Genomic DNA, 27,766 nt, shown 5'->3' with positions numbered 1-27,766 from the left:
CTCTGGAGTAGACCTCTGTGAAGAGGCAAGTCCTTGCTCTCTTCTTCATGGGCCTCAGTTTCCTCATCTTACCAGGCTCGGCTCAACCCGGCCTGCTTAGGGGTTTGACATTATAGGAGCGCCCTCCGCCCAGAAATTTCTCAAGCCCCTGTCTGGAGTTCCAGTTTCCAGCTCTGGCCCATTCCTCTCTCTTCTCAGCCTGTTACCACCAAGCCTGGGGGCTCCCAGGCTTCCCTCCACATCCTAGGGGAGATCTCCCATCCCGAGGCAGCACGAAGGGCAGGCGTTACTGACCCACCAGGAGGGAGGGGGGGAGTAGGGAGGGGAAAGGACAGTAGAGACGAAGTGGGGGGAGGGGGGAGGTTAAAGGGAAGAGAAAATACGAAGAGACACAGAAAAGGGTTAGAGAGAGAAAAGAGAGATGGGAGAGGAATGAGCAAAAGGGAGAAAAGGCGGGGTGGGGGCAGGGTGATGAGAAGGGATGTTGGAAAACCCAGAGCCAGAGAAAAAGGAACCCAGAGGAAAGCTGGAGAGGGACTGGAAGATCGGAAAAAGCGAGAGAGCGAGCAAGCGAGAGCAGGGTCTGAAAGGACCCAAGCGGGAGAAAGAAGGGGGGAGGGAGGGAGCCACGAGCAGGGAGGAGGGAGCTGAGAGGGGAGGGAGGGACCGAGGGACGCGGGGGGTGGGGGCTGGCTCGGCAGCAGCAGCCGCGTCTCCAGCAGCCCGCCGGCTCGCTCACTCGCTCGCTCGCTCGCCGAGCCCGCAGCTCCGGCTCCTGGCCCGGCGCTCCGGCGCGGCTCCGGCTCCGGAGGACAGGACCGCGCGACTGGCCGGCCGAGCCCGGGGCGGCCGCGGAAGCAGGTAGGTGGCGTAGCCGGGACTGCGAGGACGCGGAGCCTGGAAGCGTGGGGGGCACGGGGAGACGGGGGGTGGGGGGTTGGGGTCTGTGGTCCGGGGAGGGGGCTCTGCAGCCCCGCCACTAACTTTCCACCGGCTCCGCGGATCCCCGCTGCCCCGCTCGGCGCGGGCTGCGGGAGCCGAGTTTGGCGCGGGGAGGAGGAGAACGCCGGGGGGTCCGGGCAGGACGTGGGGCGCCCGGCGTGGGCAGGCGCGGGCCCTCCGGCCGCAGTCCGGGCGCGGCGCCCGCGGCGGGGAAGCCCCGAGCGCAGCGGCGCGGCGCGGTGGTCCGGGGAGGGCGCCAGCTCGTCCGCCGGCGTCTGGGGACTCCACCCCCGAGCCGCCCCGAGCCGCTCCGGGCGCGCCAACTGCGCGCAGGGCCTCGGGCGCCCTTCCCGCCGGGGGACGCGGCGCGGAGCCTGCGGGGCGCGGCCGGGCGCCTCTCTGCCGCCGAGCCCCAGCCCGAGCCTTGCGCGCCTTCGCGTTTTGGGGGTACGAAACGGACTGCATACTCCTTTCGTTTCTTTTTCATCCCGCCGCCCCGGTTCTCTTCGGGGAGGTCTGGGACACCGGACAGCCCCGCGGGTCGACTTCCCGGACGTCCCTCCAGCTCTCGGCGGCGACCCCCAACTCCCGAAGTTAAAAGAGAAGCGAGACACTCCCAGTGCGCGCCTGGAGCGCGGTCCCGAAGTTCCCAACTTCTCTCCCAGCCTTGGGGTGGTTGTGTTGGAGGTGGGGAAATGGTGGTGGTTTGTGGCCCCTTGGAGTCACAGAGCGCAGCCCCCTTCCTCCCAGACTTGGTTTATTTTTCCTAATTTGTTAAGGGGGAAAAAAAAAACCGATTTAAAAAGATGCCACATTGTTCATCGCGGGCGTCAAGGTCCGTGAGTGGGATGGAGCCCTGACCCGTCGGGAACCTGGGAACGCAGAACCTGGGCCGAACAATTTCCGGAGTCCCCGAACCCCGGGCTGCTTTCTCCCGGACCTGGGCTCCCCAGCTGCATCCTCGGGTAGTCGGTCTCGGGATCCTTTCCCCCTGGCCCGCGCTGCGAGGTTGGTCGGCCTCCTTCCCGCGTGGTCGTGTCCTCTAGAAAAATATTTCAAAGTGGCTCCGCTTCGGGACCTCCCACTTCGTCCGCCCGGGAGCGGATAAAGCCGGGCCTCTGGCAGGTCGGAGGAGGCCTTTGGGTGGATTGGGATCCCGGCCGTCTCGATTCGCTCTGGCCAGGGTGTTCGTGCCCGGGGAATCAGTGCGCCCCACCATCCCCCGCGCTGTGCCAGGGAAGCAGGGGTTAATTCCCGGGCCAGGTGGCACCGGGCGGAGGTTGGCCGGGGCTATCGGAGCACGCGGGGGGCGTGGGTCCGCTGGCTTCCGGAGTCCGGGAGACCGGATTCGCCGCCTGTGCGGCTTCCTCGGAGCTAGCTGCCCCGGCTTCCCCCCTTTCTTTGTTGGAGTGCTGTTGGAGAGGTTGTCTTGAAAGGTTTCGAGCAGGTTAAGTGGGACCGAGAGCTGGGGGCTTTGCGGACAGGGTTCCTCCAGGCTGGCTGTCATTGCGTGTAGGTTGGGCGGAGTCCCCGGGGGTCGGTGAACCGACCACCCGGGAGTACTCAGTCCTCAGCTCCTTTGGCGGGTTTTCCCCGGTGCACACCGCCCACCACCTCAGTCGGTTGCGCATACGTTGTTTAAGCCTCTAGAAATTCAAGGACCTTGCAGTCTCCACCTCTTCCTCCCATCTCACAGATCTGCAAACGGAGGCCCAGAGAAGTGAAAGGACTTGGTTAGAGCTGGTTAAGGGGTGCAAGGGAGTGTAAGCCAGATCTTCTGACTCCTAGTTCAGGGTTTTTTTTTCTAGTACTCTGTGCTGTGGTCATCACTTTCTTAGCACCCGGCAGGTGTGTCCAGTCAGACCACAGCGTGCCCTTGGCTGGTGTTGAGAACTGGATGTGTGTGAGGTTAGAGGCAGAGGACTGGTCTCTGGATTCTCTCGTTGGCTTCTGTGCTGTGATCACCTCCCAGGATAAATCACTGAGGTGACAGTTTGTTGCACACCTATCCTGTGCCTGCACCGAAGTCTGCAGGTAAGGGGAGCCCTGAGACCTGGCCCAGCCCCATAAAGTACCACCCAAAGGGAGGGCAGTCGCTGCCTTTCATCCAAGGAATCCACTCTAGACGTTCTCAGGGGAAATCACTTTTGGAGGGGGCAGAATTACGGATAGTCCCTGGAGAAGGGAGGATTTGGAATTGAGCCTTGGGTAGATTTCTGGTTGGGGGCGGTGGGGGTGGGGGTGGGGGGGGAAGAGTGTGGGGCACAAGGCTTGAGCATAAGGAGAGTGGTAGGAGAGCTCAGGACTTGTTCAGAGGCTGATGGAAGGACAGCAGAGTCAGGGCGGATGAGAATTTGGCTTTTAAGAGAGAAGCAGTAGGACAGCTGGGTGAGCCAGCTGCTCAGAACACAAACTCAGAACGTGTCCCCAGAGTCTTCTAGTGCTAGATCTAGGGTGAGCGACTGGATGGGAAGTCAGCACCCCATGAGCCAAGGGTTATATTCAACCTTTTGCTTTTCCCTTTACCCTTTTCTCCTTGTTCCGTGGGCTTTCATATACAGTAGTTTCTTTGCCCCTTTCCATCCATAACTTAGAATTTAGATACTTGAGGGTTTGGGACCTACTGTTGTACCTCCTATGGGGAGGGCATTTACTGTGCTAGGAATATTTAGTCAACAGACAATTCTCAAGACCATACTTTTTGCCAAGCACTGGTCTAAGGCTTGGGGATATACCAGCGAATCAGACAGGCAGAGCCCCATACCTCATGATGCTGACATGCTAGGCTCCTGTTCTCCGTGACGTAAAGTCTAGATGTAGAATGGAGGCAAATACACAAAAGATGTCTGAAGAAATGGGACAATGTAACAGAGATTCCTGAGCCTCCCCACTCGTGGTGCAAGGCTCTGAGGACAAAGGCTTGAAGCTGTTGGCTATGAGACTTGGAGATTCTGTGGTCTTCCATGACCCCAGCTTCTGGTTGCCAAGGGTAACCCAGAGGCAGCTGCATTGAAGACCTTAGATATGGCATTGGAGAACTGCTCCGTCAGAGTACGGGTGGGGGGAGAGAGCTGGTGAGTGTTGGCAACTGTAATCTTGCTACGTATCCATAGAGACTGGTGCCAGGAAACCATATGCCTCTTAAATTCCAGCATCCACAGCTCCTTTGTGAACTCTGTAGTCCCATTGTACAGATGGGTAAATGGAGCCCTGACTCTGCAGACTGGGACGGCTTTGCAGAAAGGAGCCCAGCACTATAGAGTCCAGGTATTCCTGATCTCTGATTCAATTTAAAATGATGCTCTTGCCTTCTTGTTTTGTAGACCAGTGGTTCTCAGACTTCAATATGGAAGGCTCCTGTAAACACAGATTGCTAGGCTCCACCCCCAAGGTTTCTGATTCAGTGGGCCCAGAATGGGCCGGTGATTTCGGTCTGTAATGAGTTCCCAGGTGGTGCTGATGCTCGTGGTCCGGGACCACACTTTGAGAACCACTGTGATAGAACAAGGGAAAGTGAGAGATTTTTCTTGAGCTTATGCAGTAGAGGAACCTGGGACAAAGGCTGTGATTTAGCTCTAGGAACTCCCAGAATTTGCCTCTGTGTAATCCCCTCCCGCCCCCCCCCCCCCAGGAGGCCATAGAATTAAAAGAATATTTTATCTTCATCAGCACACACACAGAGGATATATTGCAATATAATTAGGGAATAAATAGGTATCATGTGTTGGATGTAGACTCCATGCCCCGTGGCTCTGTGGGGGTTTATTATAGCAGCGGTTATAATTGAAAAGGTGTCATCTGCTTTGAGAACCCTTCATGAAACTTTCATGGCCTGGGTGGTCAGTGTCCAAAAAGGCATGTATTCTTTATTTAAAAGAAAGAAAGTCCGAGAGATTGCTTCTTCTGCTAATGGGACTGTCTGTGTTTCCTATGACGGTAACTATGCAATGTGTTCTTAGAGGAGAGAGAAAAGAAAATTGAATAGCCAGCGTGAGCAGGGAGGGGCTGGAGGAAGTCCACATCACAGGTTTACAGATCTGTTTGTTGAACATTTCAGAATGTTTTGAAACTGTCTGTTTCACCTATATTTCTGATGTGCAGCTATATCTCAGCGGGAGGAAAGGAGGGTTTATGTTTCAACTTAGCTTGGTTGGGTAAATGTAATAGCACATTTTATCCCCAATGTGTTAATTAGACTCCAAAGAAAAGAACCATAAAAGGGTTGTTTTCCTAAATGCTGGCATTTTTCATCTGGATCCTATTTATTGATTATTTTACAGTTGAGAAGGAGCAAAAAAAAAAAAATCTATGTTTTTATAGCAAATAAAGCTGGCTGCAGTAATTATGCAGGCTCAACATGTCTGTTCTGGAGCAGGAAGTTGGAATTCAGCCCGACTCTCAAACATTTGGGTGAGATATAATTGAGAAAGACATTTCAAAGAACAAATATTTAGGAATGCGGAGTTTCACTGATGGTCTCTCTGGGCCAAGCGCAAGTACCTTGCTTTTAGCTTGATCATCAGAGGTGGGGGGACACTACAGGGAAGGACCTGGTCAGTGATGTTGAGACCGGAGTCAAATCATGAGGCTGAAACCTGCAGATAATCAGTGGGGTTTGATAAAGGGAAGAAAGATGCTTTCAGGGAATATAGTCCCTGGAACTGGTGAGCAAAGGGAGAATTAATCAAATATAGATCGAACACTTATTGATTGTCCAATCTTGGGACAAGCACAATGAGGAGAGGGACCAGGACTGTTACTTGTTATATATCTCCCATAATGCTTGGCTCGGGTACCTGTAGGGACAAGAGCCCTCGATTAGCCTGGGTGTCACTCTGGGTTGTGAATAGCAGAAAACTTGAGCCCAACTGGCTGGAACAGTAAGGAACTTAGTATCTCCCATTATAAGAGGTATGGGCTCTGTTTGCCTGGAGCTTGTTTCTTTCAGTGCTTCAGCAGCATCATCAAGATCTAGATTCTTTTCATCTTTCCTTGTTTATGATGTCACAAGATGGTTGCAACAGCTCCAGATATTACACCCTTACAATAAGGAGCAGAGGCAGAAAAGGCAGGAGGGGAACCTTTCCGAAAAGCCCCTCCGAGACTTTCCCTCTCGTCTCATGTCTCATTGGCCGGAATTGCAAATCACATGACCATGTACACCAACCATAGGCAGGAGAAGAAGATCACCATAACTGGTCTAGAACAATCTTGATTTGTGTGTTGGGCCTCAGAGAGGGATGCTTTTGGAAAAAAGAAAGCAATCAACAGTGCCTGTTAGAGAGTTTAAGACCTGGGTTGAATTGTCTGTCTGCTTTTTAGCCTTGTGACCTTAGGCAAGGCCTTTGAGTTCTTTGTGCCTCAGTTTACTCCTCTGTGCAATGGGGACTTATTGGGAATATAAATCTGAATCAACTCCATATTACAGTTAATTGGTGTACAAGAAGTAGATTATCTGAAGAGTTGATCTCTGACATCAAAAGAATTGTAATCTAGTGCAGGAGACACGAGAGGACGAGGCTGTCAAATAATCAGAGAACAGACCAGAGAGTAGATAAATAACTATGGCTTGCAGACCAACCGTGGTAGGAGGAGCATGACATCAGTGGGAGCCACAGTAGTTAGGGAAGGCTTCCTGGAGGCGGTGGTTCAGAATGCATACTGGAACTCTAACATTTAAGTATGGATGGGTTATAAGCTCTCTCTGCCTAACTTGCTCCCTCTTGCTTTTCTTTTTTTCAGTGGTAAAATGGGACCGTTTGGCCAAGATGAGATCGTATCCCTACAATCATAGTGTCTTTGATCATCCAAATATGGTCGTGGTTATAGAACAGTTGTGGTTCTAGGAGGCAGGGCAGAGTGGCTTCCTCGCCAATCTTGGATTCCTGGTTTCCGATCCAGGATGACCCATCAGTCTCCACGTCTCCTACTACGTTTCAGGTGCCGATTAGACATTGTTATCCTTATTATTATTGGGTATCTGGCTGCCATTGTAAAATTTATATGCCTAAAATGAAATCTGATGTCCTCTCATGTCTCAAGCCATCTGCGCTTCTGGATTCTTCATTTATGCTGTTGGCACCACCACCTTCCCAGATGATGCTTGGGCTCAAAACCTCAGCAGCACTTTGGATGCCCACTCCCTTCCTCTATTTCCAATATTCACGCACCAACTTTCTTTCTTACGGTTCTTGGGTAGAAGTCCTCCTTTCCGACGTGAGACATCCCCTCTGTTCAAGGTCTTTCCACCTCACGCTGGGCAGCACCCCCGGTCTCCTGCTCTGGTCTGCCATCCTCCGGGCACAGCGCATGGGAGGGCACAGGGACGCAGGTCTCAAGGAGCAGTCTGTGGACCTCTGCAAATAGTAGAGCTTACAATTCTAAGGCAGAGGTGGCAATGAGTCTGGAATCCAGGGCTGCAGACACACCAGCGTTCCTTGGGGGTGCCATCTCTCAGCCTCCCGCCCTAAAACGTCCTAAAGTCATCCCGAAACACTGTTTACATTCCACACGTTACCTTCTATTTTTTTCCGTACTGTTCACTGGATGCAGCCCAAAGTCCTCAAATAGACATTTGAAAGCTTCCACAAGCCGCTGCATCCTGTCTCGCCATCCTTACCTTCTAGGATTCACCAACTCCGGTGGACTCTGCTTCCAGTTCTGCCCATCTCTTTCCCAACTGGATGTAAGAGCATCGAGGGGCGCCTGGGTGGCGCAATCGGTTAAGCGTCCGACTTCAGCCAGGTCACGATCTCGCTGTCCGTGAGTTCGAGCCCCGCGTCAGGCTCTGGGCTGATGGCTCAGAGCCTGGAGCCTGTTTCCGATTCTGTGTCTCCCTCTCTCTCTGCCCCTCCCCCGTTTATGCTCTGTCTCTCTATGTCCCAAAAATAAATAAACGTTGGATGTAAGAGCATCGAGGTCTGAGATGGGGGGTGGGGGGTGGACCCTGCTTTGCACCCAGCATTCTGGCCAGCGAGCATAGCGCACTTCCGTGACTGTTTATTGAATTAGTAAATCACAGGAATGGGGGAAATAAGATGATTTACCCCAAAAGTCAGTTCATCTTTACTCTTTTTTCCTTAACTTCATTTTAGGGAAGAGGCTAAAGTTGATGAATGTCTGCTCTATGTCGGGTCCTACTTTAGGCGATTTTTTTTTTTTTTCAACGTTTATTTATTTTTGGGACAGAGAGAGACAGAGCATGAACGGGGAGGGGGCAGAGAGAGAGGGAGACACAGAATCGGAAACAGGCTCCGAGCCATCAGCCCAGAGCCTGACGCGGGGCTCGAACTCCCGGACCGCGAGATCGTGACCTGGCTGAAGTCGGACGCTTAACCGACTGCGCCACCCAGGCGCCCCTAGGCGATTTTTTTTTTTAACGAACTGTTTTGAGTCAGCCTTGTAACCAACTCCCCCCCGCCCCGACCCCGCCGGGGTGTTGGGATTATTGTTGTCATTTTACTGATGAGAAAATGGAGGCTGGGAGAGGTGAAGTGTCTTGCCAAGCTAACTCAGCCAGCGGGAGGCAGAGAAAAGGTCAGGATCAAGCTCTTTCCTCTGTGCTCTATCTCATATATCTCCGTGAGGTTCTCCCGACCTTGCCGTGTGCTCTGTCCTCCCAGACCCTTTTCCCTCTTCGCTCTGTCCACCTGCCTCCTCCTGTCTGCTGTCTCTGATGAGACTCAGACCGTCTTTTGTCCCGAGCGTGTGTTTGGGGGCTTTTAAAACTCTGACGTCTCCTGTGACTCTTTTCCCGAGGACCTGCCCCTCCTGTTAGGTCGTGTTAGATTGATCGCACACCTCTTCCCCTTTACTGTCTTTTCTGCCGCCTTCAAGCTTGGACTAGAGATTCCTTTAGAGCATAAAACATTCTGCTAGTGGGATCCAGCCGGGCCTGAGCCAGGTTTTGCTAACTCCTCTGCCCTTCCTTTCCCCCATCCGACCCTTTGGATCCACCCACCCTTACCTGCCACCACGCCCGCTGTGTGTCTCAGGTGTTACCTGTGGAAGGAAGACGCTGCTGATTTATCAGCAGCGGCGCGGTCTGCTGGAGGAGTGTGCCAGCCCCGGGAGTTAAGACGGGCATTCTTCCATCCTCTGTGCTCCCGTTCGTTCGTTCATTCATTCATTCATTCATTCATTCTACAAATACCGAACGTTGACCACGTGCTCACCATAGCAGGGAGCAAAACAAAGTCTTTGCCTTCATGGCGCTTGTATGGAACTGAGGGGAGACAGATGGTTAAAAAAAGACAAACACGTTATATAATATACTTCGTGATGGTTATAATGGAGACAGATAGCAAAGTAAAGGGGTATGTCTGGCGATGAGACGCTGCTATTCTATGCAGTGTGGTCAGGGGAGACCCCTCCGATGGGGACATTGGAGCAGAGCCTGCGGGGAAGGATGCCATGTGGATATCGGGGGCAGAGGACACGGGGCAGAACAGCGAGGACAAAGACCCTGGGCAAGAACTCGGCCGGTACGTCTGAGGATCCGCAAGAAGGTGGCAATGGAGACATGGAGGGGAGCTTGGGAGGAGGTGAGACTCCTCATCTTCAGCCTCTCCACTGCCTTAGAAACACTGCCGTCCTTCTCACGGCCGGTGCCACTGGCTGAAATCATTGCTCAGTCAGGTCCCACCCGGCTGGCACAGTTCAGCTGTGGCCCCCCACCCTGTAGGGGGCTGCCATCTCGGCCATCACTCGTCCATCTGCCTCTGCTCTGGGTTCTTGCAACTCTCTTGTCTTCACTACATAACTGAGCCCTTGACCGCACGCTGGCCAGTTCCCTTCCCCTGGGCTCCTCTTGGGTCGGTCACACCTCCCTAATGAGCCAGCCCCTCGAAACTGGTTTATTTTGAAGCTGGGCTGGGCTCAGTGTCTCTACCCTTTGGTGATGCTGCCGTCTGAGGTGGCAAGGAGGTGGGTTCTGGAGAGATCTGTGGGTGGCAGCTTCTTTGCGCTAAGCCCAGTGTCCCTGCATAATAGACAGGAAATCTTTTATTCCACGCATTCTTGGAGCACTTTGAGCTGGGAGCCGCTGGTGCTGCTGGGAGCTGGGAGGAGGGACCTACCTTTCCCGTGACTTGGATGCAACTTTGGCCCTGAGTGGGGAGAGAGCGGAGCTGGGGTGCGGAGGAAGCCTGCTTCTCTATCAGCCTTTATGGCTTGTCCAGTGAAAAATAAGATGTTTCAGGAGCAAATGAGTAAGGAGTTCATTCACGCAGGGTTCCGGAGACCTTCCTGCCATCCAGCGCAGGAATTCTGTGTGCCGTGGTTGACTTGTGAATGACCTTGAGCCAGTCTCTTAACCTTCACCTGTTCTGTTGCAGTTTCTTCTCAGCCAAGCTGCCCCTCTCCCCATCCAGCATAGAAGGAAATGACCAATAAACTTTATTTTTAAAAAAATTATTTATTTTAGTTGGAGAGAGGCGGGGGTGTGGCAGGGACAGAGAGAATCCCAAGCAGTCTCTGCACTGTCAGCACAGAACCCAGCACAGGGCTCAATCCCACGAACCGTGAGATCATGACTTGAGCAGAAATCAAGAGTCAGACATCAACTGACTGAGCCACCCAGTCGCCTCCAATAAGTCTGATTTTTTAAAGACCTTAACTATTCCCCACGTTTGTTTCTGCATTAATTTTTAGGCCAGTGGTTTTAAAACCTGAGAAATGACAGATGGTTCCACTTTAAATGGGGAGAAGGCTTCCTACAGACCTCTAATATTGTCTTGTTATTAATATAATAATATTTAAATATATATAAATATAAAACTAGGCATACATAACTTATGCTTATGACTTTATACAATATTAAACTCCAAACAAGTTTATAAATTAAAATGCAAACTACAAAGCCAATAACATTCAGATTAACAATATTAATTTGATGTGATAGATGCTGTTTTTCCATTAAGGTTAAATCACCCCTTGCTACAGATTGTGGTTTTGGCTGCATGGGGCATTTTGGCTGCTTCCTCCGCCATGTGCCCTGTGGTGACTCACCTGTCCCATTACATTTCTCAGCTGGAATGACAGTGAGACCTTTGTCCCTACAACCTGCCGAGGGGTCATTTGGCTGGCACTTGGCACAAAAGCATTTGTGTGTTAGGATGCTGCTTTTTTTCTCGTTAAGGCTAATGGCACAATTAAAGGAGCTCTATTTAATTCTAGTGCAACAGCAGACCCTGGTGCAAAGCTGGGCGTAGAGACTGAGTGTCTCTGCTTGGTCTTTGAAGTGAAAACACAACACCGATTCTTACGATGCCTACGGAACCCCTGCTTGAGAACTGTTGAGCACTCTGCATAGCGCCCCCAGTGGTCTGAAAGAGTTAATGCGAGAGTTGCGGCTAGTTGGCCAGCAATCAACGTACTACAAACCATGTTCTGAACCTTTGTTATGTGCTGTTATTTCAAGAGGTTCGTAGAATAGAGGTAGGTATTCTCCCCATCGTACAGGTGAGAAGGTTGAGGCTCAGAGAGACTGACCGGTCAGCGTCCCACCAGGCTGCACTGCCTCCCCGCCTACAGACACTTTTCAGGTGGCAGGGTGCTTTGAGCGATTAGAGTACAAGGACTTTGGAGTAAGCGGGAGCCTCTGGATTCTCACAGTGGACTCAGAGCTTTCTGGTAGCAGTGAAGACATGTTATCTGTGCAAAAAAGAGGAGCGGAGCCAGTAAAGAGCAGGATAGAACTTAATAATGGCCCTCAGATCCTCAGGAGGCTTTAGATAGCAGTGCCAGGGGATAGAACCTTCCCTGAAGGCGCCTGGGAGGTGCATATGCTTGTTACTGCAGGTGAGATACCTTAACCATTACCTTTTTTAGCATTTCACACTTGAGCAAGTAGGTTTTGGGTGCATTTATTTTCAACTTTCTGGTTTTTTTTAAAATCATTTTTATTGCGGTAAGTGCACATAACATAAAATTTACCATCTTGGGGCGCCTGGGTGGCTCCATTGGTTAAGCGGTAAGCGGCAGATTTTGGCTCAGGTCATGATCTCGCAGTTTGTGAGTTCGAGCCCCGCGTCGGGCTCCGTGCTGACGGCTCGGAGCCTGGAACCTGCTTCAGATTCTGTGTCTCCCTCGCTTTCTGCCCCTCCCCCACTCGCACTCTGTCTCTGTCTCTTAAAAATAAATAAGCATTAAAAATATTTTTAAAAATTTACCATCTTGGGGCGCCTGGGTGGCGCAGTCGGTTAAGCGTCCGACTTCAGCCAGGTCACGATCTCGCGGTCCGTGAGTTCGAGCCCCGCGTTGGGCTCTGGGCTGATGGCTCGGAGCCTGGAGCCTGTTTCCGATTCTGTGTCTCCCTCTCTCTCTGCCCCTCCCCCGTTCATGCTCTGTCTCTCTCTGTCCCAAAAATAAATAAAAAACGTTGAAAAAAAAAATTAAAAAAAAAATTTACCATCTTAACCATCTTTAAGTGTAGAGTTCCGTGGAATTAAGTACATTCATGATAGTGCATGACCATTGCTACCATCCGTCTCCACAATTGTCTACTTTGTGTTTTACGACAACTTTGCAAAGCAAATTATTGTTGTCAGAAACCGGGGCTCGGAGACTTTGAGTTACTTGCCCAAAGTCATACCCTAAACCTGGTGTCTGCCTTGCAACAGTGACTTTGAGTGCTGGTGGCAGGCTTGGTGTCCCAGTGGCTTGTGTGGGTATGTGTGAGATGGTCAGGCTTCCTGAGGTAGGGGCTTAATGGGATGACCCCAGAGTGCTGTTCTGGAATTGATTCTGTGGGTCGGGGTAAGGGCGACTTACTCCTGTATATCTAGGTCCCACCTTTACTCAGAGCAAAAATTAAAACCCACTTCTGCCCTTGGGACATGCCCTTCCCCTGCCTGACCTGCCTGGTTTAATCATCCAAGCTGAGAATAAGTACAATAATTAAAAACAACCCAAAACTTTTTATCCTGCTGTAGATGAGCAACAATCTACATATGCAAATAAATGGCATGCCAGTCTCCATGAATATTAATTTGGAAAGGGAGGCCGAGGCCCTAAATACACTCAAAACCAACAATTTGGAATTTTGGCTCGCTCCGATAATCACGGCTTTATTGTATTTTAAGATTCCCCCGCTCCCAGCTGACCTTCCTTCTGAGACTCTCGAGGTTACCAGGGGGATGTAGATGTAGAATGTCTCCGGTTGGGAGGCCAGAGGCCTGGGGATGGTGGGTAAATCCTGACCCTGGAGCTGTGTCTGATCCTTCCCTGGTGGAGGTCCAGGTCCTAGAGGCTCTTGGATCCCGGCATCAGCAGTGAGTCTCAAAGGCCGGTGGGGGACGGTTCTGGGGAACACTGAGGGACAACTGTCAGCTCCATACTCTTGTGCTATCAGGGAGACGGAAGGGGACTTGGGAATCAGCTTGTCCTATGTCTCCTAGGCAAGTTAGGACACTGGGACCGTGGGATGGGGGAGGGGGATGACTCGCCCAAGGGGGCACAGTGACTTAACGGCAGGAAGCGAGAAATCTTAGAAATCTTACTCATCCTGGCCCTGAAAAGCACATTTCTTTTTGAGTGTGTGTTTGTAGGAAGGGGTGGGCAGGGTGGCATTTAAAGTTTGTATACTTTGCAGGAGAGCATCATTCTTCTCGTGTGAACGTTCTCTCAGACAGGCAGCTGCTGAAAATCCAGTCTTCTCTCCCATTTGGGTTGAAAGGAACGATTTCCTTGCACCCTCTGGTAGATTTCCAGAATCTGGTAGATTTCCAGAATGAATGTGGGTTGTAGCGTGGAGCACACCCTAGCTGAAGTGAGGGAAGGGTGGGAGTGTCTCTGAGGGAGCTGGCTGGGTTAAGGCCCGGTTGGGGAGGACCAAGAGGGGGAGGGGGGTACACTTCACAGCAACTTCTGTGTCCTATCCAGGGGAGGCTCCGCTGGGCGGGGAGGGGAGAATGTTGCAGCCTTGTGGGACTACAGGAGGTTGGGTCCCGCGGCTTACTGGGGCTGCCGGTTCGCCTACGGGCTCTTTCTTCCTTGTCAGTAAGCACTGGGATAATCACCCCCTGTTTCCTAATATTGCTTTGTGAAGATAAAATAAGGAATCAAGTTCCCGCATCACGTCCGGCGCGAGAGCAGGCGCTCCGTACATCGAGGTCTCTTTCCTTTCCAGAAGGATTTGTCTGACTGGCTGCCCTGGGTCAGGCTGGATCTGTGTGTGTCTGTGCTTGCGTGTGGGTCTCTGCGTCTGTGTTGGTGCGTTTTCTGTGTGTGTTGGTAGGCGTCCGCGTTTCCACTCGGGTGTTTGAGTGTGTGGCACAGTGGGCAAGTACGTGAGGGAGTCCGTGTGCCTTTGTGTTTGCGAATGTCTGTGAGTCCGTGTGTCGGTGTTTCCGTGACCGTGTGCGTCTCTGTGAGCGTGCGTGTTGTGCTCTAATGTGTGTGTCTGTGGTGACAGTGGTTGTGTGCGTGAGCCGGTGCGCCGGTGGGTATGTCGTGCCCGGCTGGTGGGACCGGAAGAGCTCTGTTGGGGTTGGGAAGGTTCACAGAGAACCTGGGGCTCTCTTTAAGATGCTCGCCCCCCCAAAACGCTCCCCAGCCGCTGACTTCAGGCCCCTGGCCCCTTCCTAATTGCTCTCCCTGGGCTCCCTCTACTTCCCTCTAGAGGCTCCCTGGGTGCCCCCCTCCGGCCTGCTCTCGGGTCATTTGCATCCACGTTTGCATATTACATGCATATCATTTGCATCGTCTGCACCGACTGCTTTCGGTTCTGCGGTTTTCAAGGTAAAATGTAGTTGCTCTTCTTGAAGGTCATTATGTTAAGAATTGCGGCTTTTTTCTTTTATTCTTTCTGGTCCAGAACACTCTCGCAGAATCGGGGACCTGGGGAGGACGGAAGCTGTTTTCCCCTCCGTTTGGAAGGGGGGCCGGTTCCGTGGGGACAAGGCCCTGGGACCCTGGGAAGTGCAGCCTCGGGAAGAAGAAGACTTTCTTACTCCGTGGGTAATTGCTTCCCGCTCCCAGTCAACTGTGGCATCTCATACGAGGGACAGATAACAGTCCAGCTTGTGCCGTGTTGCCTGCCTCTCGGGCTCCCCCTGCTGTGCCCCTGGGGGGATGAAAAGGAAGGGCCACCTTGGATGTTTCAGCACCTCTATACTCATCCTTGACTGGGGTTGGACCGGGAGGCCAGGGCTGGATGGACGACCAAGGAGCAAAGATGTCTCTTCTTTTCAAACACCTAATGCATAATTAATGGTATTTCTGATGTTGCACAGACTACCAACCCAAAAAGCTTCTCCACCGGGAAGATGTGCCCCTCAAGCATCTTCTTTATGGGCCATCACCATACTCGACATTCCCTCTTTTAGATATGAGTTGGAGTCCTGGCTGCATGGTCTTGGGCAAGTTACCTACAAGTTCTAGGTTGTCTGAGAGCCCTTTTTCTTATCTGTGTAAAACTAACAATAGTACAAGGGGTTGCTGGGAAGATTAAATGACCAGCATAGGTAAAGGGCTTAGCTCGGTGCCTAGAACATAATAAAGACCCCGTGAATGTTAGCATCTCCAGTCCCCATGGGGTCCATTAGAAAACAGAGGTTCTTGGGTATGTCTTTTTTTTTTTTTTAATTTTTTTTTTTAACGTTTATTTATTTTTGAGACAGAGAGAGACAGAGCATGAACGGGGGAGGGTCAGAGAGAGAGGGAGACACAGAATCTGAAACAGGCTCCAGGCTCTGAGCAGTCAGCACAGAGCCCGACGCGGGGCTCGAACTCACATACTGTGAGATCGTGACCTGAGCCGAAGTCGGACGCTTAACCGACTGAGCCACCCAGGCTCCCCTCTTGGGTATGTCTTTTACACTCTAGTATAAATTGTTGGTCAGACGCTCTTTAGACCAGGAACAGGCAACAGGCAGCAGCCTTGAATCCCTTTAGCGTTTTTTAGGAAGTCAAGTCCCCAGGACACTTGGGTGGAAACATTTGCAGGGGCAGCATGGCAACAGGAGATTCCTTGTCTGTGCCTCCAGGGATCCAGGTCCCTTCTTTCTCCTGATCAAAGGGTCAGCAGTATCTGGTTTCCTTCTCAAAGCCAAGTAATTCATCTTCTCTTGTATGTCTTTAAGCAGGGCCCCACTGGGCATCAAGGGACATCTGTGGCTGAACAGCTCTGGAGTTCCCCAGAAAACAGAGTTTGAGGCAAAAATTGGTGCTAGTGCTTTCCAGGGCGGGGGGTGGGGTGGGGGGGGTGCAGTCTCAGGGTGAGGTGAGCGAGAGGAAAAGGAAAGTGAGGCAAGGAAGGAGGAAGAGCAAATGTCAGCCGGCCACAGCTTCGTGAGGCAAGAAAGCCGGTTGCTTAGACATGAGGGTTGTCTGTGGCCAGGCTGAGTGGAGCCACTGACTCACCGTGGAGAAGGCTGGCGCTCCAGGAAGCAGGTGGGACCGAGCAGATCTGGGAAGGTGCCCAGACAGGGCCTGGCCCAGCTGCCGTTAGTCAATCGATTAGTCCACTATTGGGACCAGGTGCTGGAGCGTGGACAGTACCCTGCAGGGAGCGGGCAGCCACCAGCATTCTCGAGCAGGTGCGAGATCCACGCAGCTAGGACAGGCTGTATGAGTCTGCTTGGGCTGCCGTAACAAAAGACCGTAGCTAGGCTGGTTTAAATGACAGAAATTCATTTTCTCTCCGCTCTGGAGGCTGGAGGTCCAAGATCAAGATTCTGGCTGCTTTGGCTTCTGGAGCTCTCTTCCTGGCTGCCTTCTCACGGTGTGCTCACTTTTCCCGGGTATATGCTCCCTGTCAGGGAGGGAGGGGGAAGGAGACCGGAAGAGACAGAAGGGGCAGGGGAGAGTGGGATGGGGAAGGAGAGTGACCGAAAGAGAGACAGAGAGAAAGGCTCACAAGCTTGTGCTGGCGTTTTTTCTTATAAGGACACTAATCCTACCAGATTAGAGCCTCACCCTATGACCTTAGCTTCTTTCTTACTCCAAATATAGCCACACTGGGGGTTAGGGCTTTAACACGTGAAATTTGGGGGAACACAAACACTCAGTCCCTAACACAGATTATTTGGAGGGTGTCCGTTTTCAGGCCTACTTGTCATTACGAACAAAGAGTCAGATGTGAGCTGTGCCCAGAGGCCCTGGAATTCCCAACTCAGAGCAGGGGAACAGAAAAGGCTCAGAGATCACTACTGCCCATGGCGTTTCATTCAGTGGTAGGGAGGCTGGGTCCCCCCAGGACACCCATACGTGTCGTAACCAGAAAGGAGAATGTTCTTCCTGGGTGAGGCATGGTGACTCAGAGCACTGGATCGGGACCGGAGTGCCTGGGGTTTGAACCCCAGCTCTGCCATTTAAAAGCTGGGTGACCTTGGGCAAGTGATGAAATGTTTATTGAACACATGATATGTGCCTGGTTTGTTTTAGCTATTGAGGATGTAGCAGTAAGCGATACAAGACGAGCAGACCAAAATCTGCCCCTTGAGGGGCTTGCATTCTAGTGGGGGGAGCCAGACTAAAACCAAAATAAGGTAGCAGGCCGTGGAGCATGTTTGAAGGTGACAAGGGATGTGGAGAAAAGCGGGAAGGGGGAGGTGATGGGGTGGGTCGGGTGGCAGTTTATAGTTTTTTTTTCTTACATTTATTCATTTTTGAGAGACAGAGGGAGACAGAGCATGAGCAGGGGAAGGGCAGAGAGGAGGGAGACACAGAATCTGAAGCAGGCGCCAGGCTCCGAGCTGCCAGCACAGAGCCCGACGCGGGGCTCGAACTCACAAACCGCGAGATCATGACCTGAGCCGAAGTCGGACGTCCCACCGACTGAGCCACCTAGGCGCCCCGGGGTGGCAGTTTAAAATAGAGTGGTTAGGGAGGTGACGTTTGTATAATAGCCTGAAGGAGGTGCAGGAGTGAGCAATGCTCTCTGTGCCTCAGTTTACTCATCTGTACAATGGGTTATGATAGCACCTATTGCACAGAGCTGCTTTGGGGCATACGTGAGTTAATCCGTGCCGTGGGCTTAGACCTGGCCTGGCACAGCATAAGCTCTCGTTACTGTTGCCTGTTACAGTCGTCACCGCGGCTCAGGTAGGAGCCTGTCCCTGCTGCCTCTGGGAGGCACAGCTGCGCACCAGGCTACAGGGATTTTGGTGGCCTTCATCTCTCCAGGGGTGGGAGCGGCTCTCCTCCCACCCCCTCCCTATCTCCTTATTAAAAGGGGACACACAGCCTGCAGGTTGAGAAGCAACACTTACTTGCATTTTCTTTCTACTCGAGCATCTAACTCCCAGAGGGAATTGCGGAAGAACCTTTAGCAAAACCCGGGTTTGGGAAGCAGCTTCGAGGCTCTCTCTGGAGTATGCGCAGACCGAGGTGGGCAGGTGTTTCTAGCCGAGCCTCGCTGGGGGGGAGGGGTCGCCCACCTGGATAACCGGACCCACAGCAGTTGGGACCCGGACCCTGCCCTGCTCCCCCTCTCATTGCCGCGTGGCTGTGCGGCTCTCATCAGCAGGCACGGAGAATCCCACCAGCAGTTGGGACGCCATTATTTACTATTGCAGAGATTTTTGTGGCTGTAATTTACCACCACCGTGAAGCCCCGGGACCTAAATCCCAGTAGCCCTCAGTATAGATATTGCATCTAATCAATCCTCTGTTACCATGCAAATACATCCTATAGGCTACTGATGTCTTTTCCTTTCAAACACTTAATACATAATTAATGATCCATCTAATGCCACGGAAGACACCTACCCCAAAAGCTTCCTGCTGTAATTTATACCCACCCGGACAAGAAGATTGGATCATTGGTTCGCTTAATCATTCAGGAGTGTGCCTCTCCCTGCTCCCTGCTGTCCCCGGGAAGGGGCCACAGAGTGGCTGGAGGCAGGAAGCGCTGGGCAGGCAGCCTGCCCTCCAGACAGCATTGAGCCATGCAGGGTGATGGCTGTGCGTGGCAGGGAGCTCTGTGCTGGCTTCTTTAAGGATCGTCTCGTTCAGTTCTCTCAAACCACCCGGTGAGGGAGGTCCTCCTGTTATCCCCCTATCCAGATGAGGAAACTGAGGCCAGAGAGGTGATGTAACCCGGGGTCGCACTTGGGTCTCTCTGCACGCCGGGGCACTTTGCACGGGAGCGTGGGGTTCCAGGCCCGGACTGTGAGTGGTGGAACTGGGCGAGTGGCTTAGCTGCTCTGGGGCCCAGTTTCTTAACCTGTAAAATGTGAGCAACAGTTGCTACTCTGCAGGATTACCTGAGAATTGGAGATAGTGGCACATGTGAGGCACTGAAAACACACTTGCGAATTTCCTTTTCCGGAGCTGCGGTGGAGAGAACATCACTCTTCAGAGTATCGTTTGGGCAGCCAGGCGGTCTTCTCTGGCAGCGGGCGGGGGGTCGTGATTTGGAAGGAGACAAGGCTTCAGGCCCCCTGTTATCAGGAGCGCACCTTCTCTGGGCAGACTGGGCACCACACTCGGGGAGTTTCCCCCACCAGGCTTTGAGGGGCACTAGTCAAGAATGAGGGAAACACGGTCCCTGTCCGCGAGGCACCGCGTCTGATGGGAACGAACGGACTCAATAACCAGTGTGATGAGAGGAATGGAGGTCAGCACACAGGTGCCAGGCCCCCAACAGCTGGGGGCACCCAGATAGTGTTGTCAATGGGCAGAGGAAGTGGGAAGGGCCCCCATGGGGCCCCCAGGCTGCCTCCTGTCTACGTTGTCCCATCCAGACCCATCCGTGCTACTAAGGGCGACATAGCTTGTGCCCCAGACCGAAGAGCTGCTCCTCGCTCAGGAGACCTCTGCCTTGCCTCGGACCATCTCCATCTTCTGCCTGTGACGGCCTGCCTCCCTCCTCCCTGTGGTCCCTCCCTGGTCCATACTCCACATGGTGGGCAGAGGGATCTTTCTAAAGTGCAAACTGGATCACGTACCTGTCCTATCGGAAACCCTTTAATGGTTCCCCACGGCCCTTGGGATAAAGTCAAAACTCGTCAGCCCAGCAGTCAAGGCCCCACTGCCTCTCCGGATCCGCTCTCCATAATCCACCCTGTACTGTATGCTTTGGTAGTACCGATCTGCCTCTAGTCCTCCCCATCCCCAGAACGCACAGTGCTGCTCAGCACCTCCATGCCTTTGCTCTTGCTGTTTTCTGATGCAGCCCCCTTCCCTATTTCCTTAGTCTGGCTGACTCTTACTCATCCTCCCAATTCAGCCCGGACACTGCCTCCTCCAGGAAGCCTTCCCTGAATCCCCCTCCCTCCTTTGGGCTAAGTGACCTGAGTTTCTGCTCCCCTGACACCCTGCTGATTATAGTCTTCTAACTTTAAAACCATGGCGAGAGCCTCAGGAGAAGGGACTTGGTCAGACAGGGACCCAGGACCCACTGGTGTCCCTGGCATATAGTCTGGCTAAAGATATGTTGGTATACTGAGCTGGAATCGTCCTTGCCCTTGATATGAGATCCTGACGACTGCTTGTGGTTGTCTCTGACCTCTAGGGAAGAGGTGGGATTTGGCAGACAATGTTGTTGGGGGGTGGGGGGATACTATGAGATGTGGGAGTCTCAGCAGGCTTGAGACCCTTCCCAGGTTTTGGTTACGAGGCTCAGGCTCTGATGGATTTTAGAGACCATCAGTGTTCTGAGCACCTGGATGGGTAAAGTCATTTAACACAAAGGGTCCACTTTCCCTCCGGGTGCTATCTCTGGATTTGTTACAGATTTTGGCACTTGAATTGTCTTAATCAGCTCCTACTTTTTGCCCCAGCTCAATTCCCCCCCCCCCCCCCACCGCCACCGCCCGGCATATATAGCAAAAGGGATTTAAGGAGAGGCAAACCCTCAAAAAGCAGGAGACTCTGAGATGGGTTTTTCAGGGAGACCTGGTGCCTCCTGTCCTGCTCTGTGCCGGGTTGGGGCGGAGAGGTGTGTGAGTACAGAGCAGAGCCCCTTATGTCTTGGCTGGGTGGGAGGACAATGCAATGACATCACCACATCCTGAGCTCTGAAGGCGGGAAGGGCAGAGAGGGCCTGGTTCGGGGCCAGGAATTGCTCTGGGGCTCCCCAGCGGAGGCTCTGTGTCCTTCTGGGTAATTTCCACCTTTAATATCTCAGAGTTTTATGAACAGGGAGTAAATCAGGATCCGGCACCAACTGCTTCATGTAAAGGATTAATAAACTGGAGATTTATGGGGCAGCGGCAGAGGAAGGCGGTAGGAGTGGAAAATGAAACGAGACTTGGTTCCCAAGGGGCAGGGGCTGGCTCCAGGATCTTTCCCCCATTATGAGGTGTCTGCTGAGCGCCCTTCCTGGGGTCCTCGTTCTGCACGGCTTGGAGTTTCGGTTGGGTGGCCAGGCTGGCCCTGGGCCCTGGCTTGTGTCTTCTACCCAGGACTGAACCAGGCAGGCCCAAGGTCAAGGGGGTGGAACCATCCTGGGTCTGTCTAGGTTGACGGCCTGATAGTCAATCTTTAGAGCAGCTTACAGATACAAGCTCTGGGCTTAGACTCTATCTGGTTTTGAGTTTAGAGCCAGAGAGATGGACGTTCACATTCCCTTTGGCTGTGTCAGTTAGGAGGCAAGTAACAGAAAAGTGTAACATCAAGGGCTTAAACAAGAAGAAGCCAGGTCCTTTCTACCTCTCTGGCCGCTCTCCTCGGCATGTCGACTTGTTGTCGTGCTAGCGCCTCATGGTGGTGAGATGGCTGCCATAGTTCCAGTCATCGCATTCAGAAATGACGACATCCAGTGGGAAAAGGGGGTGCCCATCTCTTACGGGGCATCTCCTTTTAAGAGCAAGGAAACTTTCCCCAGAAGCCCTCCAACAGGCTTTCCTCATGTCTGATTGGCAGAACTGGGTCACATGCTCCTTCCTAAACCAGTCACTGGCATGATGGCAGGGATTACCATGATTGGCCCAACTAATGCAAATTCACGTGGGTTATGCTTCCCTGAGTCATAAGGGGAGAGGGAGGGCACCTGGACAAAAGGGGGGCACCCTGGGAATGAAGAAGGGGGCATGGCTGCTGGGCAGGCATTTACCGCAGTGACTTTGGGGAGCTGGTTTTAGCTCAGTAAGCCTTAGTTTCCCCATCTGTAAAGAGAGTAGTCCTGATTGTACTTCTCTTACAGTGCGGTGAGGATTAAATACGATCATGCATGCTAAGTGCCTAGCGAGGTGCCTGGCACATCGAATGTCCTGAGCTGGTGTAAGTAACGGCTGGGTGAACTTGAGCGCGCGGTCTACCCCGTTGGGGCGTGAGCTCTGTGTGAAGTGGAGGTGGTGTTATCTCCTCCAGGGTCACACCTGCCTCTGCTGACCGCAAAGGTGGCATATTATGGTATTCTCTGGGAGCTTTCGAGCCCGGTTAGGGTCTTCAACTTGCCTGTCGTGCAGCGTTAGTGCAGCTACCGAACCATCCTGAGCCTCAGTTTCCTCATCTGTAAAATGGTGACACTGTTGCTTACCTCATAAGGTGGTTGGGTGGTTAAGTAAATAAGGCAGGAAGTGTGGCACGTGGCTGGCATAGGGGCTCGCAGACAACTGCCTTAAGTAAACTTCCTGTCCTTCCTTTCCCATCGCGGGTGCTCATTTCTTTTGGAGCAAGACCCTCACCGGAGACTGGAAGCGGAAAGGTCAGAATCCATTCCCTTGGGGGCAGTAAGGTGAAGTGGGCTTTACTGGTCAGAGTTCAGACCATTACGGGACTGGGGTACCGGTCAGGTAGCCAGGCTTGAAAGCCAGTGTTTTATTTTATTATTTTTATATTTGTAATTTTTTAATGTTTATTAACTTTTTGAAAGAGCGAGAGAGACAGAGTGCGAGCAGGCGAGGGGCAGAGAGAGAGAGAAAGAGAGAGACAGAATCCGAAGCAGGTTCCAGGCTCTGGGCTGTCAGCACAGAGCCCGACACAGGGCTCGAACTCACGGACTATGAGATCATGACCTGAGCTGAAGCTGGACGCTTAACCAACTGAGCCACCCAGGTGCCCCTGAAACCCAGTATTTTAGAGGGGGCCAACAGGCTGGGGTGAAGGGAAGGCCAGAGCTCGGATGGCACGCGGTTACCCAGAGCTCCCTGGAGACTTTATTTTTATTGTTATATTTTTACTTTTATGTGTGTGTGTGTGTGTGTGTGTGTGTGTGTGTATATTAAAGTGTATTTATTTATTTTAAGAGCAAGAGAGAGAGTGAGCATGAGCAGGGAAGGAGCTGAGAAGGAGGGAGAGACAATCCCAAGCAGACTCTGCCCTGTCAGCGCAGAGCCTGATGTGGGACTCAAACCCACAAACCGCGAGATCATGACCTGAGCTGAAATCAAGAGTCGGATGCTTAACCGATGAGCCCCCCAGGTGCCCCTCCCTGGGGACTTGAGATGCTAAGTCTGACAGCACAACTAATTCTAGCTCCCAAGGCCTTGACCAGGCTGTTGCTGCTGCACACAGGTCAAGACCTCTTAATGGCAGGTGACCAGGACGGGGCGTGGAGGGGTGGGCACAAAGGCACATGGATAGTCAGTGGCTCTGGGACATTGCTGGGGTTGCTAGAGACGGTCTCTACAGTCTAGGGGTCTTGGTGCTTCTGGGCCGGCTGCCCCCGGGCCATTCTTGCCTCTCAAGACCTGCCCCTCGGGGAGTTCCAGCTCTGCAGGCTCCTGACCGGGGACCGCCTGTCGGGGGTTGGGGGCAGCTTAGTGTAATGGTTCTGAGCAGGGTCTCTAGACTCGCCCTGCCTGGGTTCAAAGCTCGGTATCACTCCTCATTTAGGTGGTATGGGCCAAATCCCTTCCTCTCTGGGTGCCTCACTTTGCCCGTCTGCAAAATGGGATGTAAAACAGGCCCTACCTCTTAGCGTTGCTGTGGAGTTTGTATGTGGGTGATTATCCAGCCCAGGGCCTGGCATACAGTAAGTGCTCAATGAGAAGTAGTTGTTATTTGAGGATAATAAACAGATGCATTTCCAGCTTTCACAAAGCAGGTCCTATTTTCTCTTACTTGCTCTTCTCTGGCCCAAAGCCTCACTACCGGGCGGGAGAAGGGTGGAGAGGAAGATGGAAAAAAACCTGTGCTTCATTAGTGATTAAGCATCAGTATAGACGCCCAAAGGGCCTGTGAAACTGCCAAAGAAGCACTAAAGGGTCCAGGGGTAGAGGACTGGCAAGGGAGGGAGAGAGAGAGAGCTTGAATCAGCAACCCAGTTCATGGCTCGGGAGAGGGTTGGAGCATCTGTTCAGGCCCAGGGGCAGCCAGTGCAGGAAACACAAGCCCTCTCCCTCCTCCAAAGTGAAGTTTCAAGGGGCTCTGACATAATTTGGGAGCCTGGAGGACCAGGACTGGGGAAGGCCTCGTATGTGTCTCTTGTCATTGGTGACCACTCATGTTCTGACCCAGTCATTGTCTGGCGGCCTTATAACCCCCATAGTTGTCCCCAGCTCCCTTGGCAGATTATGTTTGATCTCCTTCTGTCACCCAGCACCTTGCATATATCCGGCAGGGCTCATCTGCAGCACATCCTTTCACGTGGGTTACACTTGGCCAGGGTTCTGATCTCTGGAAAGCCCTGCTCTGGGGGCCAGAGGGGGGTTGGGGTGCATAATAGGGCTCCTCTGTACCTGTGGGTCTAACGCTCCTTGATGTTTCCCAAGCAGTGTTCTAGGGAATACTATTTCTACAGAATGCCCTATAAAGGCTCTGACAAGTCCTGCAGGAAATGGACTCGCATACTTTGTTTAACCCTTTGTTAAACTTATTTAACCATCTTTTCTTAGTCTCTGTAGAACTGTTAACATTCTGAGGAAACGGTGTTTGTTGGACCCACTTTGGGCAACAGTGAGGTAGGAAAGAGAGCACTCGACAGGGGGTGGAGATGCTACTTCTCTAACCTTGAACGTGTGGATCCACACAAACTGAGTGACTGAGCTTCAGTTTCTTTAGATTAAAAAACAAACCTGGTGCTGATAATGCCTCTTACTTTGCTGACATATTAGAGTGTTTTTTTAAAAAACTTTTTTCTTAAAAAATTTTTCTTAACGTTTATTTATTTTTGAGAGAGAGAGAGAGAGAGAGAGAGAGAGGAGAGAGACAGAGTGTGAGTGGGGGAGGGGCAGAGATACAAGGAGACACAGAATCCGAAGCAGGCTCCAGGCTCTGAGCTGTCAACACAGAGCCTGACGTGGGGCTCGAACCCACAAGCCGTGAGATCATGACCTGAGCCGAAGTTGGATGCTTAATGGGCTGAGCCACCCAGGGGCCCCTAAAAAACTGTAACAGAAAATTTCAAACAGATCCTCAAGTAGAGAGAGCAGCATAGTGTGCCCCCATGTCCATATTATCCTGCTTCACTGGTGATTTGCATTTCACCTGTCTTGTTTCATCTACTCTCCCCCCCCCAACTTTTTATAAGGAGGATTTTGAAGATGATATGAAATTAAGTCTGTGAAAGTGCTTTGCACACTTCAAAGTGCTATACAAATGTAAGACATCTATCATTACTATTGTTAGGTTTATTATTTCTTCTTCCTAAAATTCAAAGCGTGGCATAAATGTAAGGCATCTGTCATCATTAGTATTATAATTTCTTATTACTATCCAGTCTCGTCACCAAAAATGCCCAATCGTGTGGATATTAATGGAACTCCATTGGTAAGCTAGACCAAGCCCTGGCTGGGGGCGGGGGGGGGGGGGCGGGAAGTTTTTATTTTTTTTGCGGTAAGTGCACATAACATAAAATTTACCATCTTGGGGTGCCTGGGTGGCTCAGTCGGTTAAGCGTCCAACTTTGGCTCAGGTCATGACCTCACGGCTCGTGGGTTCGTGCCCCGCCTCGGGCTCTGTGCTGACAGCTCGCAGCCTGGAGCCTGCTTCAGATTCTGTGTCTCCCTTTCTCTCTACCCCTCCTCCGCTCATGCTATGTCTCTCTCTGTCTCAAATAAACATTAAAATAATAATAAAAAAAAAAGAAAGCTGAGGAAGGTCTCGCTGGAGGCTCTTCCTTACTGGAGAGGTTTTCTTCTCCTAAGCAAATTTGGGAGCTTGGCTGGTCCTGGAGGCAGCCGGAGGGATAAGACGCCCTTTCTGAGATACAGCCACCTGAGCACCCAGTGACTGGATGTCCCTGAAGGAGGACAGACGCTGGGCTTTTGTGAGGACACCAATTTCCCCCTCTCCCAGGAGCTGCCGTCAGCTCCCTCGCCAGGATGGGGAGTATGGGCCACTGCCACTTCCACATGAACTTAGTGCGACCTCAAGACAAACAGAGCTTGGTAACTAACTAGTGGACAAATGAACCCACAAACCCCAAATAACCCGAAACTGTTAGAGGCCAGCTCATTGTCCCCTACCTGGGGCCGTGGACCTCACTGTCACCTGCTGCCTGCCTCTCCCCATGGCCTGGGCTCTGCCGGGGGCCCTCTTCCCCGGAGGATCTTGTCGGCCCTCTTCCTTCCCCAGGGCAGAGACTCAGAGATTGGGAGTGTACAGCCTTGCAGGGCCACCAAAGCTGTCGTCCCTCTGAACTGTCTTCCTAGAAGATAGGATTTCAGTCTTACAGCCTAACCAGTAGGGGGAACAAATAACTCTCTGTTGGCCGTAGATGCGTTTGGCTGACATTTTGCTCTTAAAACATATGAACCAGGAGAAAAGTTCACATAAAAGCATGTTATTTCCAATTTCCTTAGAATACTTAGAAGATTGGTAACTCCAGACCCGCGTTCCTGCCTGGCAACCTTGGTGGGAGCTGAATGGCAGCCTCCTGTTCTACTGGGTCTCGTGCTGCCTGGGTTGCCATGGCCCCTGGGAATCTTGGGCTCATTCATGTTCCTGGCTGGGTCCCGCAGGGGCATTTGGGTTGGGGACTTCACCACAGAGGGCTCCACAGTACTGAGAAGCCACAAGGCCAGGCACCCCCAAAGCTGTTTCTGCCCGACTTTGTTGTTCCTGGTCGTGACAATTCTGTCATCATGATTGGGCCAAGAACATTCTCCTTCTGTGATGTATTGGGGTCCTGGCAGGAAGCGGGGGGCACATTCAAGCTGGGTAATTGATTTGATGTGTGTTTAACAAAGGGACTGTTTACAAAGGTATGGGCAAAGTTTAGGAAAGCTGACAAAGGATAGGGCAGCACCCTGAGGCTAGCAACCGTGGGGAGCAGTTAGCATCCCTGGGCCACGTGCACTAGGGGAGGGTACTGCATAGAGAGGGCTGCCTGATAGGAATGTGGCTTTCCAGAAGAGATTCGGCCAAATCGCAGTGACCCTGCTCACTCTCTTCCTGCCCTGCTTTTACTTCTGGGCTGCCCTGTTGGCCAGACCCAACTGGAAGCCAGAGATCATGGGAACTTCAGCAATCTATTTCAGGAGGGGCCCAGACAGAGCGGAGAAGTGTGGAAGAAAAATCTGCAAGAACATTATATGAGGTTGATAAACCCTGATCCCTCAGCCGGCTGCGGTAGGAGATGGTTCAGTCTGTGGGGGGCGGCTGGCCTGATCACGGGGAGCGGTCCCCGCTTTGGTGTGGGGAGCTCGTATTTCTGGGGGCAGGCCTGCCTGGCCTGGTTCCCTGTCCTGTTGGGTCTGGCTCCTCTCTAGTGTGTATCTGTATGTGGGTGTCAGTGGGTGGGCCCTCCCACCAGCGGGCTGCCCCTTTCTCTGGAGCTCCACAGTCTCCCCCAAGTAGCTCTAAAAGGATACCTAGGATAGCAGGAGGAGTGGGTCTGTCTGTCTATGAGGGCTCCTGTGGGGACAGCCTTGCAATGAGCCTGAGGGAAGGGCAGCATCTCTTTATTGACTTCTATTACTTGAACACCCTCTGCGTACAGCATCTTCTCAAGAGCCTTCCTGCTGTGATACGATTTCAAAGGCTCCTTCGT

At 52.3% G+C, this 27,766-nt stretch overlaps 1 protein-coding gene across 1 annotated transcript in view; it reads left to right on the top strand.

Annotated features, from left to right (window-relative positions):
- Positions 1 to 725: 725 nt before the first annotated feature.
- The window catches only part of MEGF11 (multiple EGF like domains 11), a 362,425-nt gene continuing 335,384 nt past the window's right edge, over positions 726 to 27,766 (top strand). The window contains exon 1 of the mRNA XM_086710990.1: positions 726 to 861. The gene's annotated coding sequence lies outside the window, so the exon portion shown is untranslated. The remainder of the gene's footprint in view (positions 862 to 27,766) is intronic.

Source organism: Puma concolor, chromosome B3 (genome assembly GCF_028749965.1).
Source record: "Puma concolor isolate L17-30 chromosome B3, mPumCon1.1.hap2, whole genome shotgun sequence".
Lineage (NCBI taxonomy): Eukaryota > Metazoa > Chordata > Mammalia > Carnivora > Felidae > Puma > Puma concolor.
This window is presented reverse-complemented; position numbering and strand designations above follow the sequence as displayed.